This window comes from Balaenoptera physalus (assembly GCF_965194825.1).
Source record: "Balaenoptera physalus genome assembly, chromosome: 18".
Classification (NCBI taxonomy): domain Eukaryota; kingdom Metazoa; phylum Chordata; class Mammalia; order Artiodactyla; family Balaenopteridae; genus Balaenoptera; species Balaenoptera physalus.
The window spans coordinates 72,618,375-72,636,396 of record NC_138899.1 but is presented as its reverse complement, the minus strand read 5'-3'; the positions used below and the strand labels follow the sequence as shown (position 1 = coordinate 72,636,396).

The 18,022-nt window shown below is 36.0% G+C and overlaps 1 protein-coding gene and 1 pseudogene across 6 annotated transcripts in view; one reads left to right on the top strand and one right to left on the bottom strand.

Annotated features, from left to right (window-relative positions):
- Positions 1-18,022, top strand: part of PDS5B (PDS5 cohesin associated factor B) — a 199,996-nt gene that overhangs the window by 43,789 nt on the left and 138,185 nt on the right. The window lies entirely within an intron of this gene.
- The window catches only part of LOC309647855 (small ribosomal subunit protein eS6 pseudogene), a 33,228-nt pseudogene extending 15,206 nt beyond the window's left edge, over positions 1-18,022 (bottom strand). The window contains exon 1 of the transcript in view: positions 1-18,022. This exon is cut by the window's left edge and continues 15,206 nt beyond it. The product of the transcript in view is annotated as a small ribosomal subunit protein eS6 pseudogene (transcript).

Sequence of the window (18,022 nt, the reverse complement as noted above, 5' to 3'; positions counted from 1 at the left end):
CTTATCAGAAATTTGCCAATTTTTGGCTGTTTAGGTGTATTCTCCTAATTAACTTCTGCTCTTTATTATTTTTTTCTCTATTCTTTGGGTTCATTTTTGTTTTATTCTTATTTTCTTTTCCTGGCTCCTTAGGTTTCATGCTTAACTTCTTTGTTTTAACCCTTTTTTTCTTTTCAGTATAAATATAAAAGGCTCTCAATTTTCCTTTCTATACTACTTTCCCTAATTACTACAAGTTTTGTATCTATTTTTTCTTACATCTGTGTTATTATTATTTGTGTGTTTTTACATTTCCTAACACATGGACATATTTATCTTTTTGTTTTCTACTGGTTGATGACATTTTAGTCAGAAAGATGTGGTCAGTGAGATTTGGATTCTTTTGAATTTGTTGTATACTAGATTGTCCTTAATTTTTCTAAGTGTTATATATTGTGCTTGAGAAGAATGTGTAAGGGTGCAGGGTTCTATGAATGACCAACAAGTCAAGCTTGTTAATTATCTTATTTAAATTTTCTATATCTTTGTTAATTTTTCTAGTGTATAATCTGTCAGTAGTGGAAAAGGTGTTAAAACTGTTTGTACTCTGTTCATGGATATGTCAGTTTATCCCTGTGATTTTATCAATTTTTGCTGTATTTTAATGTCGTTTAATAGTTCATATAAATGTAAAATTACCTTCCTGGTGATTTCACTATTTTAATTATTTTGTGATGACTTCTTTATGATGATGTCTTATAACTTTTTATGTTTTAAAATCTGTTTGGTCTGATAATAATGTAGGTACCCACTTTTCTTTTTCTTGTAGTTTCCATTTTCTGTTCTGTGCCCAACCTTTCCCTTTTCTTTGCTTGCTTTTATTTCTTTTTAAAGATTTGTTTTCATTTTACCACAATCCATTTCTTTTTCTTTTTTTTTTATTGAAGTTTCTTTTAATTGAAGCAATTTGACATGTAACATTGTGTAAGTCCGAGGTGTACAGCATATTACTTTGATACATTTATATACTGTAATATGATTGTTGAAGTAGTGGTACTAATCACATTACATAATTATAGTACAACATTATTGTCTATATTTATTATTCTGTGCATAGATCTCTATGGCTTATTTACTACTTGTTACAGGTTTGTACCCCTGAACACCATTAGTCTTATCCCCCATTCTTTCTACCCCATGCATCCCCTGGCAACCACCATGTTACTGTGTTTTTTATAGGTTTAACTTTTTGGATTCCACTTATAAGTGATAACATGTCTTTCTCTGATTTACCTCACTTAACATAATGTGCTCACGTTCCATCCATGTTGTCGCAGTGGCGGGATAACCTCCTTTCTCATGGTTGAATAATATTCCTTTGTGTATATATACCACCTCTATTTTATCCATTTATCCCCTTTGGGGTTTTGTAATATCCTTTATTATTTAATAATAATAATATATTATTATTGTGAATAATACTGTGATAAACATGAAAGTGCATGAATTTTGTCAAAATCCTGTTTTCATTTCCTTTGAGTATATACTCAGAAGTGTAATTGCTGGATTGTATGGTAGATCTATTTTTTTTTTTTTTTTGAGGAACAGCCATGTTGTTTTTATTGAACAACCATGTTGTTTTCCATAGTGCTTGGACCAATTTACATTCCCACCAACAATTTATAAGAGTTCCCTTTTCACCACATCTTTGCCAGCACTTGTTGTCTCTTCTTGGTTATTGCCATTCTAACATGTGTGAGGGGATATCTCATTGTGGTATTGATTTGTATTTCCCTGATGATTAGTGTGATGTCAAGCATCTCTTCATATGTGTGTTGGCCATTTTGATGTTCTTTTTGGGAAAATGTCTATTTTTTCTGCCCATTTTTTAATTAGATTTTTTTTGTTATTAAGTTGATTAAGCTCTTTATATTTTATATATTAACTCGTTATCCAATATATGGTTTGGGTAAATTTTCTCTCTGTACGTTTTGCTGTTTCTTTTGCTGTGCAGAAGCTTTTGAGTTTGATGTAGTCCCATTTGTTGATTTTTGCTTTTGCTGTTTGTGCTTTTGGTGAAGTCTAAAAAATCATAGCCAAAACCATTATTGGTGAGCTTCCTCCCTACATTTTCTTCTAGAAGTTTAATGGTATCAGGTCTTGTGTTTGTCTTTGATCCACTTTGAGTTAATTTTTGTGAGTGGTGTTAGATTGAGGTCCAGTTTCTTTGTTCTGCATGTGTTTCTCCAGTTTTCCCACCATCATTTGTTGAAGAGACTGTTCTTTCCCTATTGGGTATTTTCAGTTCCCTTGGTGAATATTTGTTGACCTTATATGCTGGGATTTAATTCTGGGCTCTTTATTCATTGGCTGATGTGTCTGTTTTTGTGCTTGTATCATACTCTCTTTATTACTATGGCTTGTGGTCTAGTTTGAAATCTGGAAGTGTGATATCTCTGGCTTTGTTCTTTTTTTCTCAGAATTGCTTTGGGTGTTTGGGATCTTTTGTGGGTCCCACAAGTTTTAGGATTATTTCCTCTATTCCTATGAAGAATAGCCTTTTATTTGATGGGGATTGTGTTGAAACTGTAGATAGCTTTCGTTAGTGTGGCCATTTTAACAGTGTTCTTTTGTTTCATGAGTGTGGGATATCTTTCCATTTGTTTATGTCTTTAATTTCTTTTAGCAGTCTTGTGGTTTTCATTATACAGATCTTTCACTTCCTTGGTTTAATTTATTTGTAAATATTTTATTATTTTTGATGCTATGGTAACCTGGATAGTTTTCTTTCTTTTTCAAATGCTCCATCATCAGTGTAAAGGACTGCAACTGATTTCTGTATGTTGATTTTGTATTCTGGACTTTACTGAAATTGTTAACTAATTCCAACAGTTTATTTATTTATTTATTTATTTTTTTGATTCTATGTGTAAGATCATATCAGCAAATAGCAACAGTTTTACTTTGTTTCTAATTTGGATGCCTTTTATTTGTTGGTTTTGTGCAACTGTTTTAGCTAGTACTTCTGGTAATATACTGATTAGGAGTGGTGAGAGTGGGCATCCTTGTCTTGTTCCGGATCTTAGGGGAGACACTTTCAATTTCTCTCCATTGACAATATGGCCTTTATGTTGAGGTATAGTCCTTCCATACCCAATATGTTGGGAGTTTTCCTCATGAAAGAATTTTGCATTTTGTCAATAATTTTTCTGCAAATATTGAGATTATCATGTGATTTTTGCCCTTTATTTTATTGATGTGATGTATTACACTTATTGATGTACATACATTAAATCATCCTTTACATACCAGGGATAAATCCCACTTGCTCATGGTGTAATACGCCTTTGCATGTATTCTTGAATTTGGTTGCTAATATATTGTTGACAATTTTTGCATCTCTATATTCATCAGGAATATTGATCTATATATTTTTTTCCTGTGGTATCCTTATCTGGTTTTGGTATCAAGGTAATGCTACCTTCATAGAGTGAGTTAGGACATTTTCCTTCCTCAGTATTTTGGAAGAGTTTGAGGAGGATTGGTGTTAATTCTTCAGTGAAGATGTCTGGTTCTGGAGTTTTCTGTATTGGGAGATTTTTGATTACTGATTCAATCTCTTTACTCATTGTTGGTCTGTTCAGATTTTCTGTTTCTTCTTGATTCAGTCTTGGCAGGTTGTATGTTTCTAGAAATGTATCCATTTCTTCTAGATTATGTTGGCATAAAATTGTTCATAGTAGTCACTTACAGTTTTATGTATTTCTGTAATATCAGTTGTAGTATTTCCTTTTTGGTTTCTAATTTTGAGTCCTCTCTTTTTTTTCTTAGTCTAGCTAAAGGTTTGTCAATTTTGTTTATGTTTTTGAAGAACCAGGTCTTAGTTTTGTTGATCCTATTGTTTTTCTGGTCTCCATTTTATATTATTTCCTTCCTTATGCTAACTTTGGACTTGATTTGTTGTTCTTTTTCTAGTCCCTTGAAGTGTAAAGCTACGTTATTTATTTGAGATCTTTCTAATTTCTTAGCATTTGCATTTATTGCTATAAATTTTTCTCTCAGAACTGCTTTTTCTGCATTCCACAATATTTGATATGTCGTTTTTGCATTTTCATTTGTGTTGAGAATTTTTATTTCCCTTTTGATTTCTTTGTTGACCCAGTGGTTGTTTAGAAGTGTATTGTTTAGCAGCTACATATTTGTAGGTCTTCTCTATTTTTTCTTGTTTATTTCTAATTTCATGTCATTGTGGTCAGAAAAGACAATTGGTATGGTCTTAGTCTTAAATTTGCCGAGATTTGTTTTGTGGCCTAAGGTAGGATCTGTTGTGGAGAATGTTCCATGTGCACTTAAAAAGACCCAGTGCATTCTGCTGCTATTGGATGGATTGTTCTCTATATGTCTTTTAAGTCCATTTGTTCTAGAGAGTGGTTCAATTCCAATGTTACCTAGCTGATTTTCTGTCTGGATGATCTATCCATTGCTGTTAGGGGGCTATTGAAGTTCCTTACTGTTACTGTATTGTCTCTTTCTCCCTTAAGATTTATTAGTATTTGTTTAACATGTCCCGTGCCTAAATGTTGGGGTTGTATATATTTACTTTTGTTATGCCTTGATATACTGATCCCTTTATCATTATGTAATGACCTTTGTTGTCTCTTGTTACGCTTTTGGCTTGAAGTCTGCTTTGTCTGATATAAGTATGGCTACACCTGCCTTCTTTTGGTCTCTGTGTGCTTGGAATATCATCTTCTGTCCTTTCACTCTGAGTCTACATGTGTCTTTAGAGCTGAAATGAGTCTCCAGTAGGCAGAGTATAGTTGGGTCTTGTTTTTTTATCCATCCAGCTATTACGTGTCTTTTGGTTGATGAGGTCAGTCCATTTACGTTTAGGGTGATTATTGATATGTAAAGATTTACTACCTCCATTTTATTTTTTGCCTGCTGGTTATTTTGTCTTTCCATTTCCTTTCTTTCTGTTTTTGTCTACATTTGTATGTGGTGGTTTTCCATGGCGATTTGCTAAGTCACCCCCCCCCCCCTTTTTTTTTATGTTTTGTGTCTCTGCTCTAGATTTTTGCTTGGTGGTTACCATAAGGTTTACATAACCCACTTCATAGGTAAATAGTCCTTTTTCTGTGGATAGCAACTTATTTTCATTCACCTATAAAGGTTTCAGCCTTTTACTCTTCTTTCTTTATAATTCTGATGTCATAAATTATCTTTTCATATTGTGATTTCATTACCAAGTTGTAGTAGCGATAGTTATTTTTAATGTTCTTTTCCTTTAACCTTGATGCTATAATCAAGTGTTTTATATATTTTTGTAAAGAAAGTAACAGTTTTCTAATTCTATTTATCACCTTAGAGTTTTGTGTACTTTTGTCTTTTTGTTTCAGTTTAAATTGCTCATCCTAACATTTCTCGTAAGGCAGGTCTAATGGTGGTGAACTCACTTTTGTTTGTCTGGGAAAGGTTTTATGTCTTCTTCATATCTGAAATGTAATTTTGCTGGATAGAGTATTCTTAGCTGGCAGTTTTAATGTTTCAATACTTTGTCATTCCATTCTCTCCTGGCCTGTGTAGTTTCTGTTGAAAAATCTGCTGATAGCTTCATTGGGGTCAGAGAGGGGGTTCCCGTCTTTTTTTTTCCCCTGGCTGCCCTTAAAGTTTTTTATCATTGACTTGAGAATTTTAACATAATGTGTTTGGAGAAGGTCTTTTTGCATTGAGATAATAAGGTGTTGTATTAGCTTCATGGACTTGTTTTATCCAGTTCTTTCCCCAGGCTTGGGAAGTTCTCAGCTATTTTTTCTTCAGATATAATTTCTATTATCTTCTCCTTCTGTTTTTCTGGTATACCCATTAATCTTACATTGCTTCTCCTAATCGAGTCTGATAGTTCTCATAGGGTTTCTTCAGTTTTTAAAAACCTTAGTTCCTTCTCCTCTTCACCTGAATTGTCTCTGTTCCTGTCCTCAACGTCACTTATTCTCTCTTCATCTGATCTGCTTTATTTCCATTGCTTTCTAATGCATTCTTCATCTCATTTATTGAGTTCTTCAGCTCCAGAAGTTGTTTGGTTCTTTTTTAGAATTTCAGTCTTTTTTGGTAACATACTCCTGTTCATCAATTTTATTCATCAAGTTGTTATATTGCTTTTTTTTGTGTTTTCTTGTAGCTTGTCAAATTTCAACATAATAGCTATTTTGAATTCTTTATTGGTCAGATCACACTATTCCATGTGTTTGTGTTTGGTTGCTGGAAAATTGTCATTCTTTTTGTGATGCAGTGTTCCTTTGATTTTTTTCATAGTGTTTGATGACAAGTGTTTCTGTCATTCCATTTGAAGTAGTGAACACCTTATTTAGGCAAGGCTTTGTTTATTTTGAGCCTAACAGTTTAGTAGGTTGGTAATTAGGAGTATTTTGTTTTCTAGGTGATGCTATATAGCACAAGTTTTTGTTTTTTCTTACCACCACTGACTCTTGGCTAAGGTTGGGAGCCTGTGCATAAAAAAAGCTGGCGGAGAAAAAGGAGTGGCAGCAGAGTGGGAAGAGGTGTGTGCTCAGCACTTGGGGCTCTGAGGGTGCCCACAGCCCAGTAGGGTGATCCTGGAGTTGGGGTAGCAGGGGTGGGGGGTTGCTCAGAGGTCCATGGGTCCAAATATCTTGCCAGAATTTCAGGGCAGATAGCAGGATACACTTTCCCTCAGTTTTCTTTACCATCTTCCCTTTTGTGTCCCTACCTCCAGTCACTATGGTCTCGCCTCAGAACAATGGGTTCCTCCAGCTGCAGAGGCTGGGCAGACCTCTGCCTTCTCTGCCAGAAAGGTCTTGTTGACCTTCTGCTGGACCTGTCACCACCTCCCTTGCTTCCCAGCCTCTTGCAAGGTCCTGTCCACTCACTGTTGGGTGAACAGATGTTTGGATCTCTTGGGTGTCCTGCTGTGCTGTGCAGAGGTGCTTTTTTTGGGTTATGGATGTTCTGATTAGCTGTAAATCGAAGGGGAGTGATGAGAGGAATGACTCATGCCACAGCGATGCTGATGTCACCCTCTTTTTTATTTCTTTTTGGTGTGTGGAAGTCTCTTTTTATAAAAAATTGGTACTCTGGAAATTCTGTCTTGCATACCTAAAGTTAATTTTAAGATGAGTACCTTAGCCTTTTTCAAAATTGACACAAAAAGTCTCTTTTACTCTGATCAACAGCCCCCCCCCCCCAACTTTCATGATAGTGTTGCCCAGCATTTTAGGCAAATGAGACTTGTTACTGTGTACAGTGCTTGTTTGTATTCTGCTTTCATGTTGACAGTTTCTTCTTTCTTTTTCTTTTTTATTAAAGGTGATTTTAAGCTTCTATTTATTTATTTAGGCCGTGCCACATGGCCTGTGGGACCTTAGTTCCCCGACCAGGGATTAAACCTGTGCCCCCTGCACTGGAAGCTCAGAGTCCTAACCACTGGACTGCCAGGGAATTCCCCTACAATTTCTTTTTTTTAAAAAATTTCTCTTACCAGGATTTCACAGTTCTCTTTGTATCTTTCAGTATCTCTTAAATTCCTTTTAAATTTCTTTTATGTTTGTCTCTTAGTCCTGCATTTTAGGTAGTTTCTTCAAATTGCTGATTTTTATGACTATCCATCTTTAATCTGTTTAACTGGTCCAGTGAGATTTTGAAATCAGCCATTACTTTTCATTACAGTTTTTTGGTCCCCCCCCCACCCCCGTCTTTCTGGTTATTCTCAGCAGCTCTTCCTGCTAGCATATTTTGTAATTTCATTTTAAAAAATTTCTTCAACATTTCATCCATTTGGTGATTAAATTTTAATATCTGAATTCAGTGGTGCATGCATCTCACATGTGGTGTTCATTTCCTTATGTGTTTGGTGATCCTTGAGTAGGACTCAAGTTTTGTTGAGCTTAATACTTGGGGAATTTGGGAGACTACATTGAGAAGGTTTTTTTTTAAGCCCACAGAGGATTTGCTTTTATATCTGCTAAGATATAGGATTTATTATATTCTGGGAACTTTCTAGGGTTCATGCTTAAAGAATGACTCTCAGGTTCAGCTTTCCTCCTTATAACTGGTACAGTGTTGATATGGACATTTACCCTCTTGCATCTCCATGTGCATACTGCCTACTGCCCAAGTTTCAACTCATTCTATTTTTATGGGGATGGAGAGGTGGGGAGCATGGAAGTGATGGAGCATGGAAATGTCCTTGTATATTTTTCTTTGTATGAGTTCAGTAATATGATAACAGTGTTCTACTGGATCAGTTGGGCCCTTCATAATATATAGACTATATTGATACGGATGTTCAGTTTTTTCAGTTGTGCTTGTTGGGCTCTTCACTGCTTCTGGTGATATTTAGTTCTCTCTCCCCTCTTCCCTTCCAGTTTGGACTATCATGCTCTGAAGTCACTAGAATTCTCTTGTTTTACTATTGCTACTTTTCATACAAGCTTTCATACAAACTTCGTTTATTATATGTAAGTATCCACATTTCATTGACAGTACTAATTAAAAATTTAAAATGTATTTCTGTTGTGTAGTTATATTAACTTTGTTTGGCCTTTTTGCTCTGATTCTCATTTTGTGTACCTCTTTTGGACTCTCTGAGTCTCCTGATGTGCTTGTTGGTTTTTCTTTATGCAGTTATATTTGTAAATGGAATTCTAAATTAGTCATTATTGGTAGCAGGTGTGGGCTTCTTTAGCAGTTGTACAAATCAGGATTATTTTGTCTGGATGGGTCCTTCCAAGGGAATGGGTAGCTGTAGTTCTTTCTCCGTGGGTTATCCCTAGTATTGTAAATGAACTGAGACAGGCTTTAAAAATAGGGTTATTTTTAGGGTATGTGGGCTGGGAGCACATTGGTAGGGCTTGTGTCTCCTGTGAACAAGACAGATGGCTGTGAGAGCATTTGGGTCACAAAATCCCAACTTGATTTATCTTGCAGTCTATGCCAAGTCAGGAAAAGCTCAGGTGCAAAGTCTTTACCTATCTTAATTTTGTTTTGGTTTCTGGTGGACTTTCAAAATCCTATTGTCTGGGGCTTCCCTGGTGGCGCAGTGGTTAAGAATCCACCTGCCAACGCAGGGGACATGGGTTTGAGCCCTGGTCTGGGAAGATCCCACATGCCGCGGAGCAAATAAGCCCGTGCGCCACAACGACTGAGCCTGCGCTCTAGAGCCCACGAGCCACAACTACTGAAGCCTGCACACCACAACTACTGAAGCCCGCGCACCTAGAGCCCGTGCTCCACGACAAGAGAAGCCACTGCAGTGAGAAGCTCGCGCATCGCAGTGAAGAGTAGCCCCTGCTCGCCGCAACTAGAGAATGCCCGCGCTCAGCAACGAAGACCCAACACAGCCAAAGATAATACATAAATAAATAAATAAATTTACTTTAAAAAAAGTCATATTGTTTTCTGTGTTCTTTGAGCTGAGGTTATTAGCAGGAATTAGGAAAGGAGTTGCTGTAGAAGTAAGAGTATGCTGTTGGAAGATTCTGTTTGCTTGTTTGTTAATTACGTGTGGCCCAAACCTAGGGAACTTTTATCTTCTTGTCTTCATTCAGTCCCCCACCCCCTAATTCTGAGTTGGGGTGGTTTACTGAGTCCTGGTTTTGCTTGTGCTGACTATCAGTGTTGTCAGTGATCTTCTGATTTCTAACACTGCTGCCATTTTTTTCCCTTAGTTTTCGTTTCTTTGGCCATTTTAATGTATTCGGGGAAGAGGAGAGAGAAATGTTATTATGAAGTTGACCACTGTAAAATCAGAAACTACTGAAAAATATTTAAAGGTTTACTCTTATTTTCAGGTTGAAAAGTTCTTTCTTAACTAGAGATAAGATTTTGATGATTTTATTTTTTTACATTCATCTCTTATTCATGCAGATCACTCCTTCCTATGTCCTCCTTTCTCCCCATGTCTTTTCTGTTGTTTTTGTTGGGTTTTCAGTGTGCACTGTGAGGTGGAAAAATCTTAATGGGTTTTGTTTGTTTGTTGTTTTATTTCCAAATAAGAAATTTGTTCTTTCCTTTCTCCTTCTCTCCTGACTCACTTTAAAATATCTATCTATCTATCTATTTATTTATTTCAGGTTGAGAAATCATAGAGGTAATTTCTTAGGTCAGAGTTTTATAAACCAAGTTTCAATTTGTATAGAAAATCTCAGAATGAATTACACACAAGAAGAATATTATTTAATGAGATTTTTTTTAAAAAGTGTATTTATGTACTGGGTTGTATTGCAATTAAAAAAAAGTTTGAAAGTCATTGTCCTAGCTTTAGGCTATGGATTGTACCCTGTGCATCCTTGAAGAATCCATTATTTAAATGAGATCTTCAATAAAGCGATTGAAGGTCAGGAAAGGCCTTTTCCTCTTCTCTGCAGCAACCTAAAACTATTTGTTGAAGCCTAGTGGTTCCAGTGACTACTGTTACAGGTGTGGAGGAGGTAGGCCAGACTGTGGTTCTAGGCTACTCATCAGCTACAAACAGAGACTTCTGCTTTTTAGATATTTTATAAGTTAGAATATACGGTGGGAGATTTTGTTTGAAAATAGAGCTCAGCTGCTAAAGAGTGTTTGAAAACCATTGTTAGATAACCAAGGTTTTGAAACTAAATTAGGCCTTGTCTTTAAGTAAACCAACATAATACAGGCAACATTTGGATATTTTTTTCTTATTTAATCATTGTATTCAACCTTTAGTTTTGTCTCCTGCTTTTCTAGAATGAAATGTGACAGTGAGCAGCCTGTCATCATCCTACTCGTTTTTGCTGTGTTTTCAGTCTTCACAGTTTATTTTCTTCACCCTGTCACCAATGAAGATAGGATAAAGATATTGCACCATGGTGCAATTTACAAATGTCTGTGAAAATCCCTTGTAAACATACAGTGAGAGGTTCCCAGAAGTTCTTGGTTCACGGTGCCCTTAGCATTTCATTATTTTTTCATAGAGGCAAAAAATAATATCTAATAGGTACAGATAGCTTAATAAGTATTTATGGTCTAAGAATTACTTTTTCATTGAAAGAAAAAACATTTCCTTTTTATTATTAAATAACGACAGTTACTTATTGATGGATTATGTGTGTCTGTTGGGCATGTGCAAGTTCTGAAGTCTTAGAATTAGATTAGACACTGCCACCTGCATTTTCTATTTTATATTGATTTCCGTGCAGTACTTTTTATCACATCCACTGCTCTAAACCCAGTTTCTCAAAGATATGGTAACCATCAAAATGCATTTAGAATGATCTCACGTTGAAATGGAACTCCTTCGAGCTAGTAGTTCACATGGTATCTGACAGCTCTTGAGAATTGCTGTGTTTTCCTTGATAATTAAAAATATCCCACAGTACCTGTGAGTTTGCTATGAAGTCTAGGGTGTTTGAGAAGTCTTGGTGCACAGTTTGGTAACTATAGGTGTAGTGCTTTACAGTTTATATAGTGTTTAAGCAAATAGTTACTATCTACATTTTCTAGAAGAGAAAGTGGAGCCATCTTTGTAGGATAAGCTATAGATATTTTGCACAAGGCTAATCTACTGAGCTGTCTATTTGCATCTCAGAAGACAGTCTGTATTTTAAAGTTTATTTCTGATTGGTATTTTAAAAATGTAGTTCATTTTCTGTGAGTTTTTATCCTTTTAGTGGAAGAAAATTTGTTTGCCAGGGGATTGAAAAGAAATATCTTCTTTCAAAGTGAAAGATAATAAAACCATTTTCTGTATTGACATTTTTTCTGTTGCAAGCTTGTTTTCCTGAGAAAATTTAAAAGAAAGAGATCAAAAATTAATTTTCAAGTAAGTAATTGAGTAACTGCATTAATGGATCTGTGAAGAACAGGTCATATTTAACCGATATTGTTGGAGAGCTGAATAGTAAGAATTGCAGATAACTAGTAGGAGTATATGATACAGTAGGATAATAGAATTGTAGAGTTTTAGATCGGAAGAGAGATGGAATGAGGATGGAGATGAGAATTGGGTCTTCTGATGGAATTCATTGCATCATCTAACTGAATTGAATTCAGTTCACTTCCTTTTAGGATCTTGCAGTGGGAGGTGGAGGGAGATTGGTTGGGAGGGAGGGGGGAAGGAAGAGGAATGCTTTGTGAGAGAGATATTGTGATTTTATTCTTGTTACAGGCAGAGGTGTCTTTGACAGTTAAGAATGTTTGCATTCTTGGCTCCTGCCACAGTATAAAACCTTGAATATCTGTTGCTTACTCTTCATTTGAAAGTTCAGTTTTAAGAAAAAAACGTTAATTAATAAGAGCTGGAAGGATAGGCAGTTCTTAATACCTATAGATAATTGGTTTGTTTTCTTTCTTTAAGGATTGGTTTTTAAAACTATTACCAGTACTTTGAAATAACACATCTGTAAGAGTACTGTCTTCAATCCCAAGTTCAAATCATGTCTATATTTCATCTTTATGTACAGTAGGAATAATTTTGAATTCTCTATTTCCCATTAATTTAGATCTGTACATATATTTCCATTTTATTTCACTTCTTCCCAGAGGTGCTTTTAATTTTGGTGTATGTTGTAGTGGTGCTTGTTTTACAAAAGTGTCATTATTATACCCATATCTGCACACACATACACATTTGAGAATAATGCTTTTCTCACTCCTCAGTGTTAGTATAGATGAGTTGATACAACTTGTTCTATGTAATGACTGCATAATATTCCATGGTAAAGGTTTACTACATTTTTTTTTAGCTGTTTCCTTGTCGATTTCATTAGGTTTTTTCCCATGTTTTTTCACTATAAACAGCGCTGAATTAAAATTCTTACACATTTATATCACATTTTCATTCAACTGTATGTGGGATAGAGTTGGAAGAGAGGGATTGCTGGGTTGAAGGGAATATGTCATTAAAATTTAATAGATATAATTATTACGTTTCTTTTCAGACAGGCTGTAATAATTCACATTTCCAACAGCATCTGACAAATCAGTGGTTTTCAAATTGTTCCCTGCGGACTTTCTTGACAAGAAGAGTCAAGGGCATTGGGGTACCCATCCCCCAAATTCAACCAGAGCAGTTCTCTTTTAATCTGTTCAATATATTGGACATTGCTATAAAATATTGGTTAGAAGACTGAGTTCCATGATTAAAATAAGCCTTGAAGAATCATTGCTCTGTGTAGTTAGATTTTTTCCTAGATCAAATTAGACATTGAGATCACTGATATTTTGGGTCCCTTATATTTTGGCTCCCCATTCCTGTAGAGTGTTTTTACTGAATCATACTTTAAGTAGTTTGAATTGTACTTTGGCTTGCATTGAGGGATAAAAATAAGTAACTAAAACTCACTTTTTTGCTTATTCTAGGTACGTTACTGGGTTATCCTTTATATCACTCAGTGACCTAGTAAGGGTTCAGTGAAGACTCAGAAAATGGTTCATTTCCTCCTGAGCAACTCTTGGACGTTGTTCATCTTATAGTTGATATTTCTGTTTGTTTTATTCATCTGATGTTCTTTGAAGATAGTTTGTTAGTGGTTATTTGTTATGTACCATAATTATAGTGGTCTGTATTTTAGTCTTAAGTAAAACCAAGAAGTTAGATGTGCTCCTGTGACTGTTTCCAGTCACATAACCATGTAAGCAGCTGTGGTGTAGCTCCAATTCTGTCATTCAGGAGCTTTCTGATCCTGGGCAGATAAATGAACTTCTTTGACATTGGTTTCTTCATTCATTAAATAGGGATGATAATAGAATGGGAGTTGACTATTTCTCCAAAACATTTTCCAGTAAATTCAGTGACTGGTTTTATAGGCTTTTAATGGGTTTCTTGATGGAAGCCTCAAAAAAGAAGAAGCCAAAGTGCAACCCACCAAAGGCGAATATGTGGGGCTAAGACAAATGTGGCTCAGATTTGGAGCTTCAGATGTTGTTTAACCCACTTGAAATATTCCTTCCTTCTTTCTTTCCTTCCTTCCTTCCTCCCTGTGCATGGGCTTTCTCTAGTTGGGGCCAGCGGGGGCTACTCTTTGTTGTGGTGCACGGTCTTCTCATTGTGGTGGCTTCTCTTGTTGCGGAGCACAGACTCTAGGTGTGCTGGCTTCTGTAGTTGTGGTACACGAGCTCAGTAGTTGTGGCGCACGGACTTCAGTAGTTGTGGCACGCTGGCTCAGTAGTTGTGGTGCACGGGCTTCGTTACTCTGCGGCATGTGGGATCTTCCCGGACCAGGGCTCGAGCCCATGCCCCCTGCATTGGCAGGCGGGTTCTTAACCACTGTGCCACCAGGGAAGTTCCAAACCCACTTAAAATATTAAATGAAGTGTTCCTTAACTTTCTTTTTTGAGTCATGAACCTTTTTAGGTATTAAAACCTCTGAACCTTCACCTCAGGAAAATGCACATTTTCACACGTATGCAAACTTTATGTACTGTTTGAGATGAGTAGATGCTTCATAGACCTCTTGAGGCCCGTTTATGGGTTTTCTACATGGAACTTCAGTAGAACTGGTCTGGAGTAGTGGTTCTCAATCTGGGGTGATTTTGTCCTGCAGGGACATTTGGCAATGTCTGGAGAAATTTTTGGTTGTCACACTAGGGGTGGTGGTGGCATCATGTGTGTGCCTACTGGCGTCTAGTGGGCAGAGGTCAGGGATGCTGCTAAACATCTTGCATAGGAATACCCCTATTCCCACAACAAAGAATTCTGAGCAAAAACGTCAATAATGTTGAGGTTGAGAAACCCTGATCAGAGGAAGAGATGAGTTGGCGCTCTTTCAAAAATGTGACTGTTCTTTGGGTTTCTTTGTTGATGGTTGGGTAGTAGATAGTTCAAGGTTGTAGTCTCTAGGCCTCACTTTGTATTGAATATTCTCCCTTCAGGTGTTTGCATAGTTTATTCTCTTATTCTTTTCCAGGTTTCTGTTCAAATTGTCACCTCCCACTTACCCTTTATTTCTTAACAATTCACATTGCCTAACACACACACATACTTAGTTGTTGTCTGTCTCCCTCCAACTTTAAATAAGTTTCATGAGCACAAGAATCTTTGTTTTTCTTTACTTTCGTATCCCCAGTGTCTAGAACAGTGCTGGGGTATGATAACAGATGCTCAGATGTTTGTTGCTGAAAGAGCGAATGGCATGAGCCTGTGTTGTGGCAAGTTTGTGTTTATTTTGGTAAAGCCCTATGTTTCAGAGATCAGATGTGCAGATGGTAGAGTTGACCACCTCTTGTGAAAATTAAGGCTTTTATCTAAGTCCTTACCTGGATGGTAGCATAAGCTAAGAGTGTATCTGATGGCTAAGCCAGAATTAAAAAAATAAATAAATTTTTAAAAAAAATAAATTTATTTATTTATTTATTTAATTTTGGCTGTGTTGGGTCTTTGTTTCTGTGCGAGGGCTTTCTCTAGTTGTGGCGAGCGGGGGCCACTCTTCATCGCGGTGCGCGGGCCTCTTACTGTCACGGCCTCTTTTGTTGCGGAGCACAGGCTCCAGACGCGCAGGCTCAGTAGTTGTGGCTCATGGGCCTAGTTGCTCCGTGGCACGTGGGATCTTCCCAGACCAGGGCTCGAACCCGTGTCCCCTGCATTGGCAGGCAGATTCTCAACCACTGCGCCACCAGAGAAGCCCAATAAATTTGTTTTTTAGCTGCCCTAGAATATGAGTCAAGTACCTGAAGTTGTATTCTGTATTGCTCTCCAGACTTGTTTGACCATGGCAATTACCTAAGATGCTCCTTAAAAATGTAGAATCTGAAGTTCCTCCCCAAACCTACTGACTCAAAATTTCTAGAGGAGAGATCAGGACATCTTTATTAGAAACAAGTAAACAATGGAATATTACAAGATACAATGGAATATTACTTGGTCATAAAAAAGAACAAAACAGTGCCATTTGCAGCAACATGAATAGACCTGGAGATTACCATACTAAGTGAAGTAAGTCAGACAGAGAAACGCAAATATCATGTTATCACTTGTATGTGGAGTCTATAGAAATGATACAAATGAACTTATTTAGAAAATAGAAACAGACTCATAGACATAGAAAACAAATTTATGGTCACCAAAGGGGAAAGCATGGGGGAGGGGGGATAAATTAGGAGTTTGGGGTTAACAGATATACACTACTATATATAAAAAAGATAAACAACAAGGACCTTCTGTATAGCACAGGGAACTCTATTCAATATGTTGTAATAATCTATAATGGAAGAGAATCTGAAAAAGAGTGTGTGTGTGTGTGTGTGTGTGTGTGTGTGTATGTGTATGTATATATATCTGAATCACTTCCTGTACACCTGAAACTAACACAACATTGTAAATCAAGTATACTTCAATTAAAATAAAAAACAGCACCAAATAAACAGGAAAAGGATAGTCTTCAACAGATGATACTGGAGCAACTGGATTTCCACATGTAAAAGAATGAAGTTGGACCCCATCTCAAACAACATGTAAAAATTAGCTCAAAGTGGATCTATGACCTAAGCAGCTAAAACCATAAATGCTTAGAAGCAAATACAGGGGTAAAATTTCATGACTTTGGAGGTGTGATAATAGATTTTTAGAAATGGTAACAGCAGCATGAGCAATAAAAGAAAAAATGGATAAATTTGACTACATTGAAATTAAAAAGTTTTATGCCTCAAAGGACATTATCAAGAAAGTGAAAGACAACGTACAGAATGGGAGAAAAATTTGCAGGTGATATCTGATTAGAATTTAATATCCAGAATAGTTAAAGAACTCTTGCAGCTCAACAGTAAAAGAACAAACAACCTAATTAAAAAATGGGAAAAAGACTTGAACAGACATTTCTCTAGAATCTATGGATTGTAAAGTATCCATAAGATCCTAAGTATATACCAAAAAGAATTGAAACCAGGGTTTTGAAGAGATATTTGTACACCCTGTTCATAGCAATGTTATTCACAATAGCTGCAAGTGGAAACCACCCAAGTGTCCATCAACAGATGAATGAATAAACAAAATGTGGTATATACATACAGTGGAATATATTCAATCAAAAAAGATAATGAAGTTCTGATACATGATAAAACATGGATGGATCTTGAAAACATTATGCTAAATGAAATAAGCCTGACACAAAAGGAGAAATACTGTGTGATTACACTTATATGAGATACTTAAAATTGGCAAATTCATGGAGACAGAAAGGAAATTAGAGGTTACCAGGGGCTGGGGAGAGGAGAAAATGGGGGGTTATTGCTTAATGGTTAATGAGTTTCTGTTTGGGATGATGAAAAATTTTTAGAAATGGATAGTGGTGATGGTTGTACAACACTGTAAATGTAATAAAAATGGCTAAAATGGAAAACTTTGTGTTATATATATTTTACCACAATAAAAAATTAATAATGTATTAAAACTGTTGAATTTAAACAAAAAAACTATTTCAACCAGAAAGTGTTTAAATGGAAAGTGAATTGTATGGTATGTGAATTATATCTCAGTAAAGCTGTTTTAGGAAAACAAAAACAAACACAAAACAAAACAAGCATCCTTGTTTGGACAGCACTGCCACAGAAGAGAGTTGGGTTGATTTTAGCCAGGAAGAATATAAGATAGATGTTGGCAGTTATCTATCATAATCATAGAAAAATCTTTGTAATTCTCCCATGGAATGAGAAGCAGCTTCCCGGTTAGGATGGTGCAGTTGCAAAATATCCTAAATAGGCAAAGAAATTTGGAAATCTGGAATTATAAGACATAATTTGGTTAATCACTGAAAAAAGTATTAATGAGACTAGATTAAAACGCTTGTACATACCTTCAAAATTAATATCTTCAGGAATATCTTCAAATGCTTATGTACTATGATGGTTTTGGTATGTCTTACCATTAAGAGAAATTTACTGAGCAATTTATCAAGTTGAACTTTTTGGTGGACTTTACATCCAGACTTATCTTCCAGTTTCCCCCACCCCTGCCCAATTTATTTATTATGTTTTACCTACAAAGTACATAACTTAAAATTTTTTTTTAACTTTATCATGGTAAGAACAGTTAACATGAAATTTACCTTCTTAA